The sequence below is a fragment of the Agelaius phoeniceus genome, chromosome 13, assembly GCF_051311805.1.
Source record: "Agelaius phoeniceus isolate bAgePho1 chromosome 13, bAgePho1.hap1, whole genome shotgun sequence".
NCBI lineage: Eukaryota > Metazoa > Chordata > Aves > Passeriformes > Icteridae > Agelaius > Agelaius phoeniceus.
This window is the reverse complement of record NC_135277.1, coordinates 16,829,050-16,851,501: the sequence shown is the minus strand read 5'-3', so window position 1 is coordinate 16,851,501 and position 22,452 is coordinate 16,829,050. Positions and strand designations below refer to the sequence as shown.

The 22,452-nt window shown below is 51.2% G+C and overlaps 1 protein-coding gene across 1 annotated transcript in view; it reads left to right on the top strand.

The window, feature by feature from the left end:
- Window positions 1-22,452, top strand: part of LINGO1 (leucine rich repeat and Ig domain containing 1) — a 159,101-nt gene that overhangs the window by 2,009 nt on the left and 134,640 nt on the right. The window contains exon 2 of the mRNA XM_077185635.1: window positions 12,527-12,697. The gene's annotated coding sequence lies outside the window, so the exon portion shown is untranslated. The remainder of the gene's footprint in view (window positions 1-12,526; window positions 12,698-22,452) is intronic.

Below are 22,452 nucleotides of genomic sequence, written 5' to 3'. Positions count from 1 at the left end.
CAGCCCTCATGCAGTTCCTACAGGCACAAAACAGCAGCTGGCGTTAGAAATCTGGGGTTGGTCCTGTGTCATCTACAGCAATCATGTTCTAGCCCCCCTTGCTAATTGCTGGTGTCTTTTTCTGACACTGTGAGAGGACATTCAGTAAACTCGGTCAGTTTTGTAGTTGTGCTGAGATGGTGTTTTCAGGAAGACTCAGTTATTAATGGCATTTTGGCATTATTCCCTTCATGCTTGTGCTTGGTGAACACTGCCATTTGCTTGTAGCCATGCTCCAGTCCTGCCAGAGTCACATCCCTCCTTTGCAAATCTGCATTAGTGAAACTTGTTGGCTGTTGCTTGGGTGAAAACCTTGTGGATACTCCTGGTGCTGTGACCTGTGTGGTGCTGGCCCTGATGCAGGAGTGCTGGGTATCTGGCTAGCTGTGGCTCAAGGGAGGGCAGCTCTGAGAGGAGGCTTTCTGTCCTTTGTCCTAGTTAACTGTGCCTGAGTCTCTGACAAAGGCATTTTGCAGGTGAGACTGAGGAGCAGAGGCTCCTCCTCACTTCTCCTTGAAGGTCAAGCATCTGGGAGATGGGCTGGACCAAGTAAGAGCAGAACCCTCACTCATTTCAACTCCAACAATCTTTTGGTGCTGCCTGTGACAGGAACATATCTAGACTTGATATATATCCCCTGCCTTGACTTTGGGCTTTGGATCAAGGCATAAGAGCTTTTGATGCTTGCATACACAATAAAGGGAAAAAAATTAAAACCACAATCCTCAAAATGTTTGCAAATCCAAGAGCTTATCCTCACTCTGGGTAGGAAAAACTAACCAAGGGTAGGATCAGCAAATCACAGAATCAGCCACTTTCATCATCAAACATCAGGGCTGGGATACAGCTAGCATGGAGCAGCATAACCACACGGAGTCCTTGGGAGTATGATCAGGACCTGGCACCATGGGTTTTTCCTTTAATACCTTTACAGTGAACAGCTTGGCAATCAGCAGGGATCCCCGCCGTATGTGGATGGGGCTGGGCTTCACCTGGGTGTGATGGAGAAACAAAGGCTGCTCGTGGAACAGAGGACACCCACTGTATGAACCTCTTGCTGGGGCTCTGCGAAGGACAGTGGCTCATTCAGGACCAAATGGGCTGAGCTAATGCAAGCCCCCACCTTTGTCAAAGGGTCTGATAACTTCAACCAATAACTGAAGTGCAGAGCAGGGAGAACACCCACACTTTTAGCCCAGGGAGGAAATTTAGGCCGTCCCTGCAAAGCTGGGAACATCCTATCTACAGATCAGCATATCAGAGCCAACAATAAGAACAGTAAAGGGGCTGGCAGTACAGCATCTCATCCTTTAGCCACTCCCTACATCCACTTGCCACCAAAGCCCCTCTCCAGTGAGGCCAGTCCCTGCTGCTGGTGAGCAGGGGCCATCCTCTCTCTGTATTGGTGTGGTGGGGAGGTGGGTGGTGCATGGTGAGGTGGGAAGGGATCAGGCTGTCCTGGCACATGGGCATCAGTGGTGCATGATACCCTGAGGCAGCCACTGCTGAAGCTGACTATGTGGGGTGTGTGCAGCAGCAGTGGGGAGAAGATGGGCTGGCATCTGGCCTTCAGATCTGTCCTTCTGCCACGCTGAAAGCAACTCAGAGCCAGAAGCAGGGCAGATGGCATCTCTGTCACTGGTGCTTGTGTAGGGCCAGGCTGGTGTGTGCTCCACGGGCAGCAGCGAGCCCAGGCTGGGGCAATGTGCCAGTGGAGCAGGGCAGCACATCTTTGGTAAAGTCGGCAGGGACTCTCAAGCCCAGCCCACAGGGAGCACTGCAAGGCTGAAGGTTTTTTCCCAGGGTGTTTGGACCTGGAACACCCCCAGTGGTGTCAGGGTCTGGGGTCAGGCCAGTCCGTCTGGAGTTTCATGGCATTATCTCTTAAATGCCTTTAACTGCAATAGGATGGCCTGACTGATTGGATTGTGCTCTGTAATTAATTAGCTGGGTGTGCCGTATGGGAAGCAGCATCAGTGGGATGAGAGGGGGGAATCTGCTGGTAAGAGCTGTTAAGCTTCAAATGTCCATTTCTTGTTAAACCAGCCTTGTGCAGCAATAGTCTCTGGGCACAGGGGGTTAGTTCCAGGGTCATGGCCCTTTTCCATAAGAGGAAGTGTTGTTTTGCTGCCTGTGTTCTGAGAGCCCCAACCAACTTGCCTGGCCTTGGGGACCACTAGGAGGGAAGAGCTTGTTTGGGCTGGGATGTTTTGGGGGTGGTGAGGGGGTGCCCCCTCCTGCCAGGGTGACAGACCCTGTAGGATGGCTCCAGGGGTTAGGGTCTGCTGGGCATGCCTGGCAGAATTCCATTGCTCTTTCTTCCCACACCGGAGCCCATGGGCTTCTCCCTACTCCCTTCCTGCTCCCAAACTTGCCATGCCTCTGCTCAGCTTCTTTTGTCTACTTTTACCATCCATTTGTACCTTTAAACAGACAGCATCCCCCTTAGGGTGGTTCTCTTCCTTTGTGTTTACTGTGGGCATTAATCTGGACCTGCAGCGTAAGGGAAACCTGCAAGGAACGGCTCCTTGTTTATTGTTTGATTTGGGAAATGCTGCTGGGCTGGGCTCATGTTTCAGGTCTGTGCTGTTTTTTAAGGGGTACATTTTGGGAGTGCTGTGGGAAGAGGGGGTTCCCTGTCTGCCCTGGGCTGGGGTCTCTCCTAGGCATGGCATCCTTTGGGGTCGCTCCCTCCCTTGCTGGGTCCTGTATGGTTGGAGGAGGGAGGGCTCTTCTCAGGGTGCCTCCCCTGTTTTCTGCTCAGGTGCCCCCACCAATCCATCCAACACCCATGTGTCTGTCTGCAGCCCTCGGGTTCCTCCAGCATCCATTTGGAATGTGGTGAGCTGGGATGTTTGCTGCCAACAGGCACCTCTGTGCTCTTGTAAAATTTCAATCTGGCTCATGATGGGGAAGCTGAACTTTGCCCTGTAGTGCCTGCTCAAAATGGTCCCTTCACCTCTGTTTGGGGGTCTGGGATGGGCTCTCCCACTCCTCGATGCTGCAAGGAGGTGGGGAGGAGGGCAGTGTAAGACTCCAGAGGGTTGTTGTTACTGTCAAGCTGGAGAAGAGTTGTAATGCCCTCTGCTCCAATGGCTGATAAATCTTGGAGGAAAAAAACAAAGAAAAAACAACAAAAAAGTCATGTGCCTGCTCAGCTTAACCCTCAAAGGAAAACCACGTCATTTTAAAAAGAAAAGCTGTTAAAAATAGAAATTTTTAGCAGAGAATGACACTCAGAGGAGTCAATGAGATCCATTTCAAGAGCTAGGAAACAAAATGCTCCAGGGGCTGTGAAAGGAAGTCTTTCCTTTTCCAACTCCCTGGGTGTCAGGTGTGGCTCCTCAAGCTTGTTGTTTTCCATCTGGCTGTGCCAGATCCAGCAAGGCTTTGGTGGTCACTGGCTGCTCCCAGCTGCTCGCTGGAAGTAGGGAATTCACCATCTTGGAAGGGGACAAAGCTGTGACTCAGACTTGTGTTACATCCTGCCTTGGGTTTCCCACTCACCAGCAGGGCCGAAGGGGAGGTGGTGAGCCCCACGGAGCATCCCTTCCTTATTTATTTAATTTTTAATTGGCTAAGGAGCCCTCTCATTTGCTTTGGTTCTGACTAATGAGACGCGCCTCGCTTTGACAGCGTGTCACAAGCAATAAATTTCTCAGGAGCTTCTGGGCTGTGTGGATGCCCTCATGCTCTTGCCTGGCTCACCCTCCTCCACATCACCCTGTGCTGCTGCCCCAGCCTGGCCCTTGAGCAAAGGAGAGGAGGGTCGGGATGAAGAGTGTGAAATTGGTGATCTCTTTGGGCTAGCCTCAATTGGTGATCTCAAAGCTGGGGATTTGGGGGCTTCCTATATTGTTTGTCTGGGCTGGAAATTGGAAAGTAGAAATCTGTCAAAGACCCAGACAAGCTGTTGTTTAGCAGCCATGATCTCTGTTGCGTTTTCCCAAAGATCTCAGCTGTGCCTCAGGGTGTGAACATAGTGCCAGGCTCCAGCTAATCTCACCAGGGGCTTGGGCTGGCTGTCAGTGAACCAACATGCCAGTGAAGATCCTATGGAAGACTTTCATTCACATTAAAAATGCAGTTTTTTATTTGAAGGTTTTGCAGGAACAAAACCGTCTCCTTTGGTGAGGAAAGAAGGGGATGGTCTCCAACAGGAAAATCTAGATGGACCCATGATTTCCAAAGCATTTCTCAGGGGCCTTTACCAAAAGGGGCCTGGTTGCTGCAGGGGTGTGCAGAGATGGAATTCTCCTTCCTTGCCATCCTGCTGAGGTCAGGATGTGGGGGGCAGTCCTCCTGGGATCCTCGCTCTGGAGCATCCTTGTGTGCATTAGGAGCATATAGCACAGGTGCTGTGTTATATAGGTGATATGTGATGCTGATACAGGTGAGGAGAAGGGTCGTGGGCACGCTGAGGGCTGCCACCCTGGGGCAGAGATGCTCAGCCACATCTGACCATAGCAGAAGGGGCTGGATGCTGCTTTGTTTGAGAGCATGGATGCCATGGTGCTGTTTGTCACCTCTTGCTGGGTGACACTAACCTTCACTCTCCTGGAGTCGTTAAGGGACTGCTTGAGGTTTCAAATCATTGATGGGAAGCACTAACTATTAGCACTTCTTCTCTTTGTATTCGTGATGGATTCTCTTTAGGCCTTGCTCTTAGTGGCTCTCCACTGTTAGCTTTTGTTTTCTCTTCAATAGCTTGTCTAATAAACGCCATTATCTTGGGCACAAATCTACTTCATGTCTCAATTCCACTTGGCGAGAGTTGGTAATAACAGCTGAACAACATCCTTTGAAAAGGGACTCTGTCACCAGAAGCCCTGGATGCCACTTCTCTGCTTCCCACACTTGTCCCCAGAGCAGATAAAGACAAGGGGAAGGCGCGTGGCCAGAAAGCAAAAGGGACAGCCTCCTGATAAATTGGATGTCTGAGCAGTGCCGGCAGCAGTCAGTGCAGCAGCTCTGGGGATCAGGGCAGCTCGGGCCCTGCCACCTTGGTCATTAGAGGAGATGTGCTTATGGCTTGGGATCCTTCCTAATTCCAGCAGATTAGAGGAGAAGGATGGTGGTGAAAGGTGATGGCTTGCAGGGAAGATCAGCAGTATTTTGTACAGCTTGAAGGAGCGTCTTATCTGTGGCCAAATCAAGCTGTTGCCTCCCAGTCTGAATCTGGTTCTGAAAAGGCTTTAACAGGTAGCTGCTGGGTGCTTACTGGGTTTTGGGTCAGCCTGCAGGTCTGTGAGGGGAAGTATTAAGGCAGCTCCATGTTTTGGCTGAGGGCAGCACACTCCCAGCCCATGGAGACCTGACCTTGATGTCACTGTGGTGACTTTTGTTACTGTCCCTACTGCATGAGCAGATGAAGCGGAGGGCGAGGAGTGTTTTAATTAGAACAAATTTTATTTATTTCTACTGGACCAGGCTGCACTCAGCTGCTGTGTTTTCAGAGGAAATCCTTCTCAAGGAAGATTTCTCATTCTCAGGGGGAAGGGGACCACAGATAGGAGCAAGCTGCCCCACCTCCTCTCAGTTGTCCCATTGCTGGAATGTCTGGCTGCTTCCAGTATCTGTCCTCTCCCTGAGTTATAAATACTTTATCTTCTCAGTGCCTACTGCATCAAATATTTTTTTTTAATGGCATTTTCTTTTTCTATTTTTTCCTGACTTGGTTCTTGTATTTCAAAACACGCCTGCCACGCGCGTAGCGCTCAGACATGCTCTCGGCTTCCCCCCAAATGTAATTGCTTTAAAACTGCAGATAGTTGGCGAAAGCAATTTTCTCTCCATTACAGAAGACTCCAGCTCCTCTCATCCTTCATGCAAGTCACTCTCCCCCAGCCCTGCCTTCTCTCTGCCACTGTGCAATGCTCAGCACTGGGGCTGGTGGTACCTCCGCTTTCCCAAATGAAGCTCTCACTTTTCTGGTGCACGGTGGGGATCTCTCTGCAGGGAAAAAATGCCTTCTACCACAGCTTCTGCTGAGCAAGGGCGATGCTCTCTGGCAGCAAAGCCCTTCCTTGGCTGTGCTGATCTCCCTGGTGGGATGGGTACCTGTGCCAGGCACGTGTTCACCGTGGTTTTGCAGCTCCACCACGCGCACATTTAACATGTTCTTTCTGTCTGCAGGACGTGTTGGGCTTTCAAAGACATTAATGATGGAAAATAAATTGGAATCTGAGAGAAATAATCTTTAGGCATTCTCTGTAGGCCTTGTCTTGCCTTGCCTTCCTCAGCCATGTTGAAGGCTGTGGCTGGAGGGGAATATAAATGAGGAGGAGCCCTGGTCTCTCTGATCTGCTGTGATGCCTTGTGCTCAGTGGATCTCGCTGCAGGGAGCCTGTCCACTCACTGGTGCTGATAAACCCAAAGGGGGCTAGAGATGGTGGAAATGATGAGGAGTTGCTGGACCTTCCTGGAGGGTTTAGGGTCCTGAGTTAAAGGAGGTTGAGGCACACCAGGTTTTCCAAGGGTCTGTGCTGTGCCTGGGGGGTTTTAATGTCACTCTGGCATGGGGCAGCAGTTGTCTTTGGTTCTACACCAACGTGTCCCAGGGAACCAGGCCCTTGTGTCAGCTGCCCACAGTGCAGATGGAGTTAGGTCACAGGTAAACAAACCTGAACATGCTCCATACACACTATGGCTGCAGTGTTTCCTGCCCTGTGCTCAGACCCCCTAAGGTGCTGGTCTCCTGCTTGGAGGAGAAGATGTGATCCCCCAGGACCACCACCCACAGCAGGTAGGGATCATGCTGGTGGTTATCACCCCTGACATGTCCCTACAGAGGCCAGCAGCATCTCCAGATGCACCCAGAAATATCTTGTCTGGGCATCCTCACAGCAGGAGAGGATGCAGTGGCTTTGTCAGCATCAAAGCTTTTGGTCCCTGGAGGAGAGCCAATGTGCCATAAAACCTGCTCATTTCTCCTGCCCTGCTCCTGCAAAGTGAGTGCAGAACTGGCATGGACTGGGAGCCCACAGGGAGCCATAGCTCACACTGGCCTCTGGTGAGAGGCTGTTAAAGCACCACTGCCTATCTTAGCTGGCCCCTGGGCTGCTCTTGGACATGAACCAGCCTTGTAATGAAAGCTTTCTCTATGTCTGTTTGTTTTCTGAGCATCAGTTTAATGTCTGAAAAATCCTGTTGCAGCAGAGCCCGGAGCACTTCAAAGACACTGCAGGAGAGGAGGGGGCTCTGTAGGGACCCTGCCTATGCCAGGTGTGGAGAGAAACCTGGCCAGCCACCACAGCCAGCTTCCTACTTCCAAGGGATTTGGCTTGGTGTGTTGAGGGAGACATTGAGCTTTGTTCCCACAGCACAGATCCATTGCTGTGAGAGCCTTGTACATACCATGTCCTCCCAGCCTTGGATATTTGGAGATGCCTATATGAAGAGCTGAGGGTTTGGGTGGGGAGGATTCATGGTCTGAAACCTGCTATAGTTGTCACATTAGCATGATGAGTGCTGCTTGTGCATCCCTCTCTTAGGGGATGATGCTGGTGGCTTCCACTTCTCACTAGGATGAAGTTAAGACTGTCTGGCTGCTCCAAGGTGCTCCACAGCTCCCCAGAGTGGCACTTCTTGCAGTGGTATCATCCTGTAGTTCTGTGTTGTCTTAATGGTGTCAAGCTCTGAATGAGCTTGGGCAATTTGTTTTATAAAGCAATGCGCTAAATATGTCAACACTCAGCGCATGTTTTTAATATAATATTTCAGATTGTTTTGAAAGAAGCCAAGATCCTGCTTTCCCTCTTCATTAGGAACGTTTTATATGAAAGAGATGAACAATAGAGAGTGTTTGCCAGAGAGAAAGCTTTCCCAAGTATTTGTTGCTGCTGAGAAATCAGCTGCTTTTCACAAAAAAACCCTCAATGCATAACTATCAGGGCAATTAAGCAGCTTGTAAGCTGCCAAGGAAGGTTGTAGAATTGGCTTTGCTGGAGATGTTGGAGGCCAGGCTTGACCTTAGCCATTGGGTGTGCTTTAGGCACAGTAAATCCCAGTTTCCAAAGGGGGAATGGACTAAATAACCCACCAGTAGCCCCATGGCTCCTGGGAGTTCCACACAAACACTCTGAGCTGCTCTGGCATGAGCAATTCCAGGCTGATGGAGTGAGTGGGTTTGTGAATCTCATGCTATTTCAGGCCAGAATTGATGGCTTTGGCTTTTAATTCACTTCCCAGCAGGACCAGGGTTGGTTTCTGTCCTGGTCTCCAGCTGGGAGATTTGGTCTCCTGCCATGGAAAGGGTAAGACCTTCTGCCTGCCTGGTTGCAAAGCTCTGTTCTGGCTGATGCTACTCAGAAGAAAAGAAACCCAAAAAATCCCACTGCAGTACTTTCATCAGGGAAACTGGGTTCCTGTCTGTTCTCCAAAGAGTTTCTCTTTCATCACAAGTTAGAGGAAACTTTGAGGGAACTGAAAACTTCCCTCTTCAATGAGGACACACCTGGAGAGATGATGGGAGGAAGCTGTTCCCAAAGCCCCTGCCAGCCCTAGCTCTCTTTCCATCAGGCCTCCTCAGCTGAGGTCCCAAGAGGTGTTCTGAGATCACTTCCTTATGGAAGGGAGGGCAGCCAAGAGCCTGGAGCCTTCCTATCATGGAAAAGCCTGTCTGAAAGGCAGGGAGCCTCAGCCTCATTAGCTGGGGTGGTTGGCACTGGGGAAGTGGACTCTGGAGAGGGATTTGAGTGAAGAGGGCAATCCTACAGCCAGAATCAGCCCAGGAGAAATGCTCCAGAGGTGAGACCATGCAGATGTTGGCATGACAGCTGGAATGTGGGCTGTGCTGGGATGCTCTGGCCCAGGGCAGGAGGGAACTGACTGGGTGGCTCTGAGGTGAGACCTGGTGTTTTGTGTGTGTGCTCACTGCACACACACACTGCTGCTGGGCCTGGGGAGAGGGTCCCTGGGGATGCTGCTGCCCTGCTGCACCCAGGACAGGCAGGATCTGGTTTTCCTTCACCTCCTGGTAATCCCGTACTCAAATATTCTTCCTGCAGATCTGGTTTTTATCTTTCTTTTATTTTTTTTACCACTCCTAAATGGAGTGTTTAAGCCTATTCTTTTGTTTTCTGTGAAAGGAGCAGTAAATCCTTTATCCTGCCTGGCTATTTCTGTGTGCGTATTTTCTCATTGTGCTCTAGCTTGTCAGCTGTGTCAAAGCCCAGAAACCTTGGCCTCTGTTGGACTTCACACTTGGATTTCTCTGTGTTTAACAACACAGACTCCTTTGGACTAACAGTTCTTTTTTTCCCTCCCCTTGGTGGTTTTTTTTGTTTGGTTTTTTTTTTTTTTTTTTCAAAGAATACCTGGTTAAAAAATCCCTGACAAGAGGGAGCGAGCAGAGTGGTTGTTGGGTTCATTCCCAGCACATCATGCCAGCGCTGGCAAGGAGTCACAGCCAGCATGTCCTCCTTTCCCCCCGTGCCTCTGGGGTGCCAGGGCTGCCCAGGGAAGGGAAGGGGAACCCCCCTGGGTGAGGGAGCTTTCTGGAGATTAGCTCAGGCTCGGCGGGTGCCTAATGCTCAGGCAGTGGATGTGATGAGCACAAAGGCAGGATTTCGGTGGGATTAGCTGGGGAGAGGATGGATGGCTGCCTCTGTGCTGGGGCTGTGTGCCAGCTCTGCCTGCTGTGCTCACTGCTGGGAGCAAGTGTGGGGTGTCTCCCTGGGGGGATCTGATAGAGTGGCAGCCAGGCAGCCATCCCCATGGCTGCAGAGAGGAAGAATGGGCTGTGGCACTGATGGCTGCAGGAGGGATCAAGGATGGTGGCAAGTGAGCTGCAGCCCACACTGTGCCCTGACAGTAGTGGCAGTAGCCTCAGGAAGCCAAGGGAAGCTGTAGAATTGGCTTTGCTGGAGATGTTGGAGGCCAGGCTTGATGACTGGGCATACTTTAGGTACAGTAAATCCCAGTTCCCAAAGGAGGAATGGACTAAATGACCCACCAGCAGCTCCTGGCCTCATGGAAGTTTCAGAAATATGGTCTGAGCTGTGCTGGCATGAGGAATTCCAGGCTGGAAGTGTGAGAGAGGTTGTGAATCTCACACTGTTTCAGGCCAGAATTGATGACTTTGGCTTTTCACTCACTTTCCAGCAGGAGCAGGGATGGGCTCTGTTCTGGTCTCCAGCACTGGGCCCAGCAGCCAGTGACCCACATTTGCTGGGGTCAGCTCCACCAGCTGTGCTGGTGCTCCATGAATGCCATGGCAGCTCACCAAACTGGGCAGCATGGGCGTTTCTGCGAGAACAAAAGAATAAACAATGGAAACTGTGATTAATTAGTGCAGCTAATTAGCGATGTGCTTGGCCTAGGCTGGAACTTGGTGAGGTGCCAAAATCAGAGGCAAAGCCACAGGAGAAACTCTGATTGGAACTGCTTTGGGGAGGGAGCAGGGAAATGGAGAGGATGCTTTCCCAGCACCTCTTTGCAGCTTGCCACACAGACAGGTCAGACTGGGGCTAGCACTGGTCTTGCAGCCTGCAGGTGCTGCTGTTGCCATCCCCAGCAGCATCCTCCCATTCCCTGGTGCTGCCTTTGCTGAGACATCACTTCCCTGGCCACAATCAGCATCAGGAGCTGGGTGTTGCACCAGTGCTGCAGGTGTTAATTAATGAGCCCTCGTTAGGGTCGGTGGGGTTGCCTTCCCCATGGAATAGGATCCTGCTTGTTCATCTTCCCCTACACAGTACAGCCACATTTTCTTTGCTCTCCATTTGCAAATTAGTCCAAGGACCACGATCAGCAAACAAATTTGCAGTGAGCTCATGGCGGGCTTGGAGATTTGGAAGAATCCTTGGCAAATATTTGCCAGCCTCCACCGCAAACCTCGTGAATACTTTTCATGACAGAGAGATGCTGAGCTTAGCTGCCAACTTGGGATAGGATGGCAGACCTCAGGTAGGGGATGGCTGCTAAAAAATACCTGAGCTAAGAGGTGTTTTTAACTTGCTTCCACCCCTCCTGTCCCCTGCCCTCATGCTGTGCAGCATGGAGATGGATGGAGATGGGATATATCTGATCCCCATGCTGGATGGTGCATGTGGGTGTGAGGGCTAGCCCATGGGCACAGGGACACAGTGACACTGCACCCACAGGTCAGCATGGCTGCCACAGGCCGTGGGACGGGGGAATGGGAGAGCACCCCCATGGCTGCTTTGTCCCTCTGGGGCATGGGGCGAGCGTGGGAAGGGTCCCCACGGGGCTGTGGTGGCCTTTGATGTCACCAGTGGATGGGCAGGCAGGAGGTGGTGGGGAGGGGTGTGGCCCAAAGTTTGGTCCTGGGTACCAATGGGCCCCTGGCACTGCGGGGAACAGTGGGGCCTGTGGGCTCAGGGGGCTCTGCCTCACTGTGCCCGACTCCTGCTCCAGCGCTGTTCACCTTCCTTGTGGCAGGGTGGGGATTATGTCATTGTATTTTCAGTAATACCATCATTTGAGAGATGTGTAATAGTGCTTTTAGTAATTTTTAAGGGTCTGTTTTAATTAGGGGGCTTGGACTAGGTGACCTCCAGGGGTCCCTTTCAACCCTAACAGTTGTGTGACTGCTGCTGTAGCAGGATCACATCATTGCCATTAAAAGGTGGCTGCACCGAAATGCCATTTGCTCAGTGAGGTCTGAAGCAGTGCCCTTTGGAGTAATTGGGAAATGTGGCCCCTTTTTTGAGGACAGGACAGTCTATTTTTCAAGGTGCCATCACATTATCATTAATTTGTTAAACACTGACTGCTCAAAACTGTTTGAGATGCAAAAAGAGGATGTGAGTTCTGCCTTGAGGACCTCACCACTAAATAAATGTATTAAATCAAACTCTTTCTGGAGAGGAGAGTGCTGCATGTGAAGCTGAAGCTGGTTAGAGGATGGGTGGATGTACTCCCTCCATCAGCAAAGGGTCTTGCTTCCCTTTCAGTTTTGAATTTGGGAGGAGTGATCACAGATTGGCAGGTCAAGGACCTGCTTTCTCTTAGCTTTTCCTAGGTGCCAGTGGAACCCCTTGACTTGTGAGGAATGGAGAGAGCTCCCCTTGTCTTATGAGACCCTTTGGCTGGGCCTGTTGAGCTGGGGGGTTCTTCCCTTGCATGTTCATGGGTGTGTGCATCAGCACAGGCCAGGGGCTGCTTGCCCAGGTGAGCTTGTGCCTTCTCTCCTTCCCCACTAGTGATGCTGGAAGCATATAACACCCTCTGGGAAACTGCTCCCAAGAATCCCCCTGTGCCTGGCAGGAGCCCCTTGGGCCGTGCTGGATCTCTTCAGGTGTCCACATCTGCTTAGTGTCCAGATCTAAGCAGATCCCACTGGTTTCCTCTCCTTGATGACGGGGAGGTGGGGAAATAAGAGCAATACAGAAAAATACCAATATATTAAGTTCTACACCTTCTTAACTTTCAAGTCAGCCTTCCTGTGGGGTTGGGTTTGCTTGGTGTGTGCTCGAGGCCTTGTGTTTCCTGACTGACACCTTCTGTGCCTTCCCACCCACAGCCCCCTGTGCCCTGGAGCCATGAGCTGCCCTCAGTGCCCGCAGAACCGCCGGAGCAGCCTCCCAGCCGCAGCCCCTCAGCACTCTTAGGCTTCCCTGCCCCCCTGGAAGGTGCTCATCACTGGCCAGGAGAACCAGCTGCACCTGCACCCAGCCTCTGCATCCCTCCCAAGGTAAGGATGTCCATGAAAGGAAAAGGCAACCCAATTTCACTTGGCAAATTCAAGTGCAATCAGGTTGTTGCTGTGTCGTTGCATCTCCTACCTACTCCTTCCCCCTTGTCTTGCTGGGAGGAAAGGTGCTGGCCTGGGGATAGGAACTTCTCTTGCAATTAAAAGGTGATTTTGAAGATGAGGTAGCTGCTGGTGAAGCCTGATCCTTGCAGACTGTATCCCATTGGAATTCGCTCATAGTTTTAGAAAGTGCTCTGCTGATGCAGGGAGCCAGGCTTGGGTGGGACTGGTGCCTTGTGACTGCCTCTGCTCCCCTGATGTGCCTCCTGAGGATAATTGTGTATAATTTTCCTCTTAACGATGCTCTGGAGGCTTCCCAAGCACAAGCCACCTTTCCTCCCAGCTGTAAAAGGCCTTTGGGGTATTGGAGGCTTCCTGTGATGGGAGAGTAAGGAATGGCTGGGGCAGAGCATTTGGGTGGGGGCCAAGTTCCTCTCCCAGGAACACCCTCGTTTGTTTCTTGCACTTGGCAATAGGGTTTTTTTAAAGTTCAAAAAGTAGAGCTCAGCTTGTGGGGAGTGAGCAGGGGCTGAGGCTGATGTGGCCCAGCTGCCCTCCTAATGGGTACAAAATCAGTATTCATGGAACAGAAGTGGAAATCGGGATTAAAAACCAAAAACTGGTTTCTGAGGTGGTTTTGGAGTTGGAGATTTTTGGGACCTCTTGTCTTCAAGTTTCTCCATGCAAACAGAGATGTCAGCTGTGTGCAGTAGCATATGAGAATAGCAGCTTCTCCATGTGTGATCCCACACATGGGCAGAGGAGCTGGGCCTGGAGGAGGATGAGGATGCTACCAGCTTGTCACAGGATGGACATGGGCATGACACTCCTGTTTTGAGAGGTCTGTGAGAAAGTCACAGTGGACCCAGAGAGCTAAAAGTACAAGTCAGAGCTGTGAACTGCCTTATTCTGGTTCACTTTGGGAGCTCCCTACCTGGAGCTGGGATCAGCTGGGATGCTCCAGCTGGGAAGCAGAAGCCAGTTAGCACTGGGAAGACTGACATCCTCAGGCTGTAAATATCCAGCCAGCTCTAATCCTCCCAGTAGCTCCATCACTGCTGTTTTCCTAAGAGTTATTTGACTCTTTGTGTTGCACTTCTCAGACAAATGGTTTTTAAATAAAACGTCTGCTAACTTGTTAGGCCTCCTGTCCAGGTCACTTCCTGCATGGGTGATTTATAGGGCTGCTTTTAACATTTTATTAACTTTCAATCACTGGGGCCAGTCAGTCAGAGCCTATCCCATTAGCTGTGGTGAGTGGCTGCCCAGGGCATCAGGCTCTCCTGCTGCCTCCTCGCTTCTGGAGAGACCAACCATGGTGAGAGATGGGAATGAACAGGAGGAGAATTTAGATAAGGAGGAATAGATCTGGGATGGATAAGTGAATGCATAAGGGTTAAGGAGATAATGGGGCCTGTGATCATATCTGGGAAGGCAGCTTATCTCCTGCTGTTGGTACGTGATTTCTTGGCTGCATCTCCTGCAGCATGTGCTGAACCTGTGGTGATGGGAGAGGAGTGCCAGGGCTTGGTAAGGAGGTGGCTGCTCCACACTGATGGCAGCAAGGCATCACAGCTGGAGCATCCCTGGGTAGGATGTGCCTGTGTTAAACCCCTCCTGTGACAGTGCCAGAGAGAGCTTTCCTCCTTGCTAGTGAATTTGTAAGTCCCTTTAGCTCCTGGCAGCCCATCTGATCCTAGTTCCCTGCTATCTCAAGCTCTCCTCTGCATCTTCTTCCCCCTTGGAGCCGAGCAGAGCCAAGCCCTGCAGCCCTGGCACAATGGTGAGTGGGGCTGAGCAAGCAGAGACCAGTCCAGCTGGGAAATCCAAAGGAGATGGAGATTGTAAGTGATGTGAGGCTGCAGCAATAGCTTTGATTATCTCTGGTTTAGTTGCTCCTCTCCCTGCCATGCCCTGTCTTTGTTCCACCCGTGCTCAGAGATGTTATTCAGTGGAGTTTTCCAGCTCTTAGTAACAGGGAGAAAAAAACCCTGAACTCCTGCACAACCAGAACTAATGAGCTCTCTCTGGAAATAAAAGCATCCTAAGGACAGCCTTGTGATACAGAACATCCCGTTCTCTGTGGCTGCTCTGGCCACTGCCTCTGAGCGATGGCCCAGCACAGGGCTGTTGGGAGCTGAGCAGAGCTGTCACCTCCCATCCTTCCCCCCAGCCGTCGCTCATGTGAGGCATTGAGAAAGCTGAGCCATGGTTTGCTCCTCTGGCAGAGCTCTGCTGTGGGGACAGGGATTTGGGAACATTTGTCCAACACTGTGATGCAAAGCCCATCACCTTGTACATCCTCTCAGGACAGGGCAAGGAGGGGTCACATGTCCCCACAGGTCAGGACCAACTCTTACTGGCTTGGAAGGGGATTTGGGGAACAGCCTGGCTCCCATCCCTGGCTAGAGTGGAGAGGTGTAAGAAGGTGGGCTCACTGCAGCCCCTGTGTCTGAGGGAACACAGACCTGCAGTCCCTGAGGGCTGTCAGGGTTGTCAGGCATCTGGCTGGGAGAGAATTTGTCTTGCAGCAAAGCTGGCATCTGAAAGCCATCGCTTCTGATGTGCCCATGATTTGATGAAACCTGTGTCTCCTTTGTCATTCTTCTGTCTCTGTCTCAAATCCCAGAGCAAAGACAGAGAACTTGCTCACAGAGACAAGCAGTTTTTTTTTCCCTCCACCTTTAAATATTTATTCTGAGCTCTCAAGATACACACACTGTGGTCTCGGGGGCCTGCCTGTGTGTTGGTACCATCTTCTGCCTGGCAGAACAGGGCTGGCTGCCCTTCCCTCTGGGGAGCACAGGGAGAGCCTACTCCCCCTCCTACTGCCTTGTGCTGTGTCCCAGAGGAGTGACATGAGGTGTTCACCTCTTCCTACACATGTGCTCCCATGGGAACAAACCCAAGACCCACAAAATGCTGTCCAAAGAAGGTGTGGGTTGTGAGCTGCCTTTCTGGGGCTGAGACAGAGGGAAAAGCAGCCTGGTCCATCTGGTGTGCTCTGTTCCTGGGGTGGCACATCCCAAATGGCACCCACCCCTCTGTCCCCTGCCTGACTTCCCCATCCCTGTTAGCACACAGAGCTGCCACTGGAGGCTTTCCTCTTCCTCCCTGCAGCTTGTCAAGGTCGTGCAGGCAACTGGAGCAACACTGCCAGCCTTGGCTTTACAGCCTAAGCTGCGGTGCTGTGCTCAGCTATGGTTTTCTCTCCCTTCCCTCGTTTTCTCCACTCTCAGTATACTTCTCCAAGCATTCCTGGTGCTGCTGCTTGGGTACACAGATTGCAGGAAGAGCAGCCCCATGCCACTGGGAGGAATGTGCCTGGCATGCCAATGAGGAGTGAGGCTGGCGCTGGCAGCTCAGCCTGGGATGTGCCAAAGCAGAGCCACGCTGCAGGCACTGTCCCATGGTTCCCTTCAAAACAAGAGATGCAATCCCATCTGGCTGCAACTGCTACCTTCCAAGCATTTTTTCCTGGAAGCTGGCTGTCCTGCAGAGCTGTCTCACCTCTGCTCCTGCTATGGGGTTTTCTGCACTCAAGGGAGAGGGGATTTTGCATCTGCTCATAGTAGCTGGAGTATGGTGATGTTAAACTCCTAGGAAAAAAGCCAGGAGCTGGTTTCTCAGCAGCTCTGCAAGGGATGAGAGGATGTCTGCCTTTCCAGGTGAGTACACAAATCACTACCTCTGCCTCCAGCTGCTGCAGCCCAGGCATCCTGCTCAGCAGCTGGCACTCATCAACACAGAGCTTGTCCCCAGCTGCCCCTGGCAGTGCCAGCCATGGCCTCCCTGGGACCTGTACGGGTGTGGGCACCGATGCAGAAAGAAAATCCTTTGCAGAGGCCTAGGATTGGATGGCAGGTGCAGCTCTGCCAGGAGATGCCTTGAAACCAGCATGTAGCCAAAGGCAAGAGGAGGCAGAGCAGACAATAGCTGATGTAGTGAGATTTTTTGTTGTTTTTAAAGAGAAATAAATTAAAGCCAGGTCAGGAAAACTGAGCTCCAGTAAGCTGCAAAGTGATGAGGTTGAGACCATGGTGGTGGTTTCCTGGGCTGCTTTTCCCACCCCTGCCTGCCCTCTGCCTGCACCCACGATGGGCTGGCAGCAGCAGCAGCCCTCTCAAATCTTGCTGAATGTCTGAACAGAATGGCCTCATTAGCAGGGAAAGTTTCTACAAGATAAGTTAGTGCTGCTGTAAGAAGTGCAATTATCTCTTTTCTGCTCTCACAACTGTGGGCATTGAAGTTTCCTGCTCTTACACCATGTCATGGCCGAGCTCTTGTGCACAGGAGGGTGCCACCAGGAGAAAGAAATTATAACAAGGATATTTTTTGGAAAGAAAAAGAGATTTTTTTTCATTAAGGATTTGTTACTGCTTGGTTGTCTCACTGGCTCAGAGCTGCTGTGCCCATGCAGAGTGATGGCAGCCCCTGCCTCCCCATCCTGGTACCTGCCTGCATGTGGCTTGGTTGGGATAGTGGCAGAGAGTGTTTTTTATGGAAGGCAGAGAACCTGTGCTCTGTGTGTGTGTGTGAGCTCCTGCTCTGCCTGTGCCCTGTCCTCCTCATGGTGTCACCCCTTGCCCAGGGCTGAAACACTCCAGAGCTCTTCAGCTCCAGGGGGACTTTTCACTGAGCAGGGCATTCACAGGAGCAGCCAGTGCCAGCAGAGTGAAAATCTGGGGCCTGAGACTTGTAGGAAATATTCCTTCAAGATTCAAGCTTTTTCAGTCATTGGTCATTTGACCATGAGCCGTGGGGAAGGCTGCCAGAGCACACACAGAGGATGTTTGCAGCTGGATATTGTAACAACTTAGTAGTGAATGGTTGGGATAAGTCATATTTCATAAAACCAGCCAAGAAAAAGATTGGTGATTAATTCTTTTTAATAAACAATGGTGAGTAGTGTGGCTTGATTTGAGCCTGACTGACTTTTACAGTGATTCATGGATTTTTCCACAGGAAAAACCACCTTTATGGTGATTGCTGGTGTGTGGGGTGCCTGCTTGCCTTCATGAGTAATTCCCCCCAGCTCTGAAAGCACCAGGGTGTGGAAAAATGATGAACTCTGCAGGAGCTGAGAGGGAGGAAGGGTGTGCGTGGCTCCACCGCCACAGCCAATGACTGTGTCCCTTCAAAGAGCATTGGAGGACGTGGGAGAGGGGGAATTTCACTGCCAGAAGTGCTGAAGGAGGCGAATCTTACGGCAAAATGAGTGGAGCTGAGATGTCCATGTGTGCTGTTCTGGGCTGGCCAAGAGAGGCCAGCTGGGACTGGTAATGGTCCTCTTTGCACCGTGCTACCCCACTCCTCCAGCAAACCAAACACCTGAGCAGAAGTGTCCCAGCATCCCATCCCTATGACATTGGTTTTCTGTCCTTTGCAGCCCCCCAGGCTGGAAGCCGGCCAGGCTCCGTGGCGTCGTGCGGCTGCGATTCGTGGCTCTGGGGCGGGAGCGTGCGGCCGGGGGCGTAGTGCGCGTCTGAGTGATGCTGCTTTTTAAAACCCGCCAGGGTGGGATGGGGAAATGCCGGGCGAGGCACAGTCAGAGGTGTGAGCAGTGCCTGCGCCTCGCAGGCGGGCGCCGGGGGCGGCGGCAGCCCTTGCTGCGGTGTCGGGTTTGTTTTCTAGTTTGGAGATGAAGGAAAAAAAAGCTGTAGTTTTGCTGAGATGAAACTTGAAACATGATTTGGTTCCTTGGTGAGGGTTTTTTTGACTTTTGGTGAAAAATATAGGTATTTGGCTAAAACTTTGATTTTCAGAGCAACGGAAAGGAAAGGTGGCACAGTGGTAGGAGAGGTTTGTGTAGAGATGCCGCTGTGAAGGAGGAAGAAGGAGCCTCAAGGTTGGTCCAGCTTCTAGCAACAGCAGACAGGCTGACACCTCCCTTGGTGCAATAGCACCCCATGGCAGTGTGACTCAGGCCACCAAATGCCCAGCCTGGTCCCCTGTCCCTTCAGTCACTCTTGATCACTACAGGGGCTGCATTCTCTGGCCATCGTCCCACTCCCTCCTCATCCTCCTTCAGCCCTCCCTCCACCGCAGTGCCCATCCCGCATTCATCACGGTGCCCATGTACTTCTCTAAGCCCAATATACTTTGAATTACTGCTCATCTCTTCCTCTTGACATCCTCATGCTCATAACTAGGGAGCCTGCATTACCCGTTTGCACATCTGTCAAGCTGCGTGTTCCTTGGCCATTTCCAGAGATACATAAAATTGCCCGTGGTTATGACATTATTGACAACCCACCCCGTCTCCTTCCCCCTCCCCAAGCCCAAATGGCTGCCTGGCTTTATGAGGATTGATATTTGGGCAGTAAATATTTTAGAGCCTCATCCGATGAGTGTGTCTGTGCGGGTGAATACATTTGTGGCTGAGGACAGATGTTGGAGCTATCTTCATTGGAAATGCAGGGCCTTGTCTTTCTCCCTCCTGCCTTTGCAGCATCTCTGTCATCTCTCTGCAGCCTCTCAGTGCTGCCTGTTCCCAGTGGGAAGAAGGGAAAATTTAGGGAAAAACCAAGCAGAGGTTGACAGGAAGGATAGGAGCTGGCAGAGCTCTGTGAAGGTTGCATTGCTGCTGGGTTCCTATGCTCCATGTACAATTTCTGTGGCAAAGTGTTTTCCTTCCTTGAACCCAGGGAATCTACCAGTTCCTGCTGTGCTGGACAAGTAGCTTCAGCCCTTTTGAAAAGAAGACTACAAGTATCAGGCTGTCTGTGGTTTCCAAAGGATATATTCTGACTCCTGTTCTGAAAAGCTGCTTCATCACCCAAAGTTTCAAAATGTACTTCAGTAAATGCCACTAATGAGGAAACAACTTAGGAATAGCACAGCCTGGGTGATCTGAACCATTTTCTTATCTTGCTGAGAAAAGCAGAAGAGCCCATTTTCAGTTCCTCAGAATGATTTGCTCTCTTTGCTTTCAGTCAGCAAAACAAAGAGTGATGCCTGATTCCTAGGGAAGAGAAGAAGGACACTCAGCTTCTGCAGAGTGACCTGGGGCTGGGCTGGGCTGAGGTTTTGAGAGTCACAGCTCTCCTTGGGCTGGATCTCAGCTGTGTGCATCAGGATCCAGGGAGCTTTCAAAAATAAGTCTGCACTCCAACTCTCTGGGAGTTTTGCTTCAGCTACCAAGCAGAGTTGTCCTTGTACCGGGATTCCAGCCTGGGATGGGATTCTGGTCTCTTCCCTTCAGGGAGGACAATGGCATGGGGATCTGGCATGAGCCCTCTCTGCACACAGAATGGTTGGAGCACATGCAAGGCAAGTCAGCCCTGCTCCTTGATTTCTTCTTGCCATTTTGCTGCTTTTTTCCCTCTCCATGGCTGGAGCAAGTGCATCCAAATGTGTAAAAAATCAGCTGCCTGGGAGTGGCTTTGTAACCGTTCAGTCCTTGCAATCCCTTGGAGTCTTTGTCAGGAGACCAGGAGGTTCCTGGCTTGGTTCAATCCCTTTGTCAGGAGACCAGGAGGTTCCTGGCTTGGTCCAATCCCTTTGTCAGGAGAGCAGGAGCTTCCTGGCTTGGTCCAATCCCTTTGTCAGGAGAGCAGGAGCTTCCTGGCTTGGTCCAATCCCTTTGTCAGGAGAAGGGGATTTTCCTGGCTCTGCAGTGGGTGCTGTGCTGGGCTGGTCCCTGCCATCCAGGGTGAGGGGCTGTGGAGGCTGCTGGGCTGGCAGTCACCCCCTCCAGCACATCACCCAGTGCCAGCTGTGCCCAGAGTGTGGGTGTCCCTTTCCCGACAGGAGTGATGTGTTTTGGGGCAGGGAGTAGGAGGGAGTGTTTCTGGTTCCTGCAGCTTGAGGTTTGAAGCTGTTGTGTAGGCAGTGGGGGTCCCCAAGAGGGCACATGGATTTCCAGGGGTGGCCCATATGCCAGAGAATGTCACCTGCCTTCTTGGTGGCTGCTGTGCTGTTGAATGTGGGCGGTTGAGTGGACCATGGAGTCCACTGTAGCTCTTATATCCAGTTTGCTCATTGAAGGAGATATCTGTGTCATCAAGGAGCTGTACAGGACAGCTTTGTGAAGGTGCTGGGAGAGTAGGAGGTGCCCAGCTCCCTTTGCAAGGGCTCGGTGTCTCCACCTCCACAAAGCCTGGCTGCAGGAGCCACGTGCCGAGGGGAGGGGTTCAGTGGCCTCATTGAACTCCCCGATGAAGGATGCTGCCCTGGCCCTGGCCAGTCTGCTCTTTTACAGCACTATAGTATCTATTTATTTATGATTTCCGTGGGTGGTGTTTTGGATGATCTATTGAGCCAGAGTGAGATATTTTGAGGCACAGTGAGATATTTTAAAAACATCTCATCACTCTGGAAATATCCATGGTGCGATAGCTGTGTATTAGTCATTCGGAAAGGGAGTGATTTCAATGAAAGAAAAAACATTTCATCTTGTCAGAGCATTTTCACTCACTGTCTGCCAGGCAGCTCCTGTCAGTCTTCAGTCTCTGTGGCTGGTTTTACTCTTCTTAGGCTCTGCCTTTTTTATTTTCTAACAAGAAATAAAATAAACCCTCTAATGGATATTGGTACCTATGAACTCATCAACTGTTAGCGAGAAAGACCCTGTGAAAAGATAGAACAAACTCTCTTTGTACTGGATTATTTCCCATGGGATTATTTCTCTCAGGGGCTATTTGCATTTGGAAGGAGAAACTCCTTCTCTGGGTATTGCACCTTCAAAAAAAACCCCTTCCCTCCAAGATTATTTATCCCCCTGAAAAGTGAGAGTAACTCCAAAACCCTTGAATGTCAGCTGGAGATGCAGAATTAGGCTCACAGAGAGCAGAAGGAGAGATGGTTTTCTCCTAGGCAAAAAAAAAAAAAAAAAGCCTGTTAGAAAACACAAATGATGAGGCCTTGTCCTGCAAGGGAGAAGAGCTCAAAGCCGTTCAGCAAATGAAAAGCCAAATGAGCTGTGAAAACCTTACCACCATGGTAGGAGGGATTTTCTCTTGGAGGAAATCTGCCACAAATCACCTAATATTCAGCTTTGCACTGCCATTTGGGAAAATGCTCATCATATTCCCCTGGTCCCTGCTGCAGCTGATGTGTGTCTGTGCCTGGGTTTCTCTTGCACAGCCTGCACGCCCAGGGGGAGGTGATTGGGCCGAGGTGCTCCTGTTCTTGGATCATTCTCTGTAATCAGGCAAAGAGAAGTTGCACTGTAGTTACACCTGAGTGCTGTTCACTGTTGCTTTGAGGGGCACAATTGCTATTGCTTCATGCAACAAGTAGATAACTGCTTCAATGACTCAAAATGATCCCTCTGTGGATAAATCACAGTGTTGATATTCCAAGTTTTTCCAGGGTACGCAATAGTAGAATTGTAAAATCAGTTTGGGTTGGAAGGAACCTCAAAGCTCATCCAGTGCCACACCCTGCCATGGCCAGGCACAACATTCACTATCCCAGGCTGCTCCAAGCCCTGTCCAGCCTGGCCTGGGACCCTGCCAGGGATGCAGGGGCAGCCACAGCTGCTCTGGGTACTCTGTGCCAGGGCCTCACTACGCTCAAGCACATCTAAGGGTACATCCCTGGTGGGAATGGGGTTTTAGGGGATGTTTCTCTGCTGCTGTGGCTGCTCCTTGGCCATCTCCTTTGGTATTGGGAGTCTTGGCTGGGTTTTCTCTGCACCAGTGCTGAGCTCTGGCTGCATCCCTGTGCAGGCCCACCCCACTTCCAGCCAC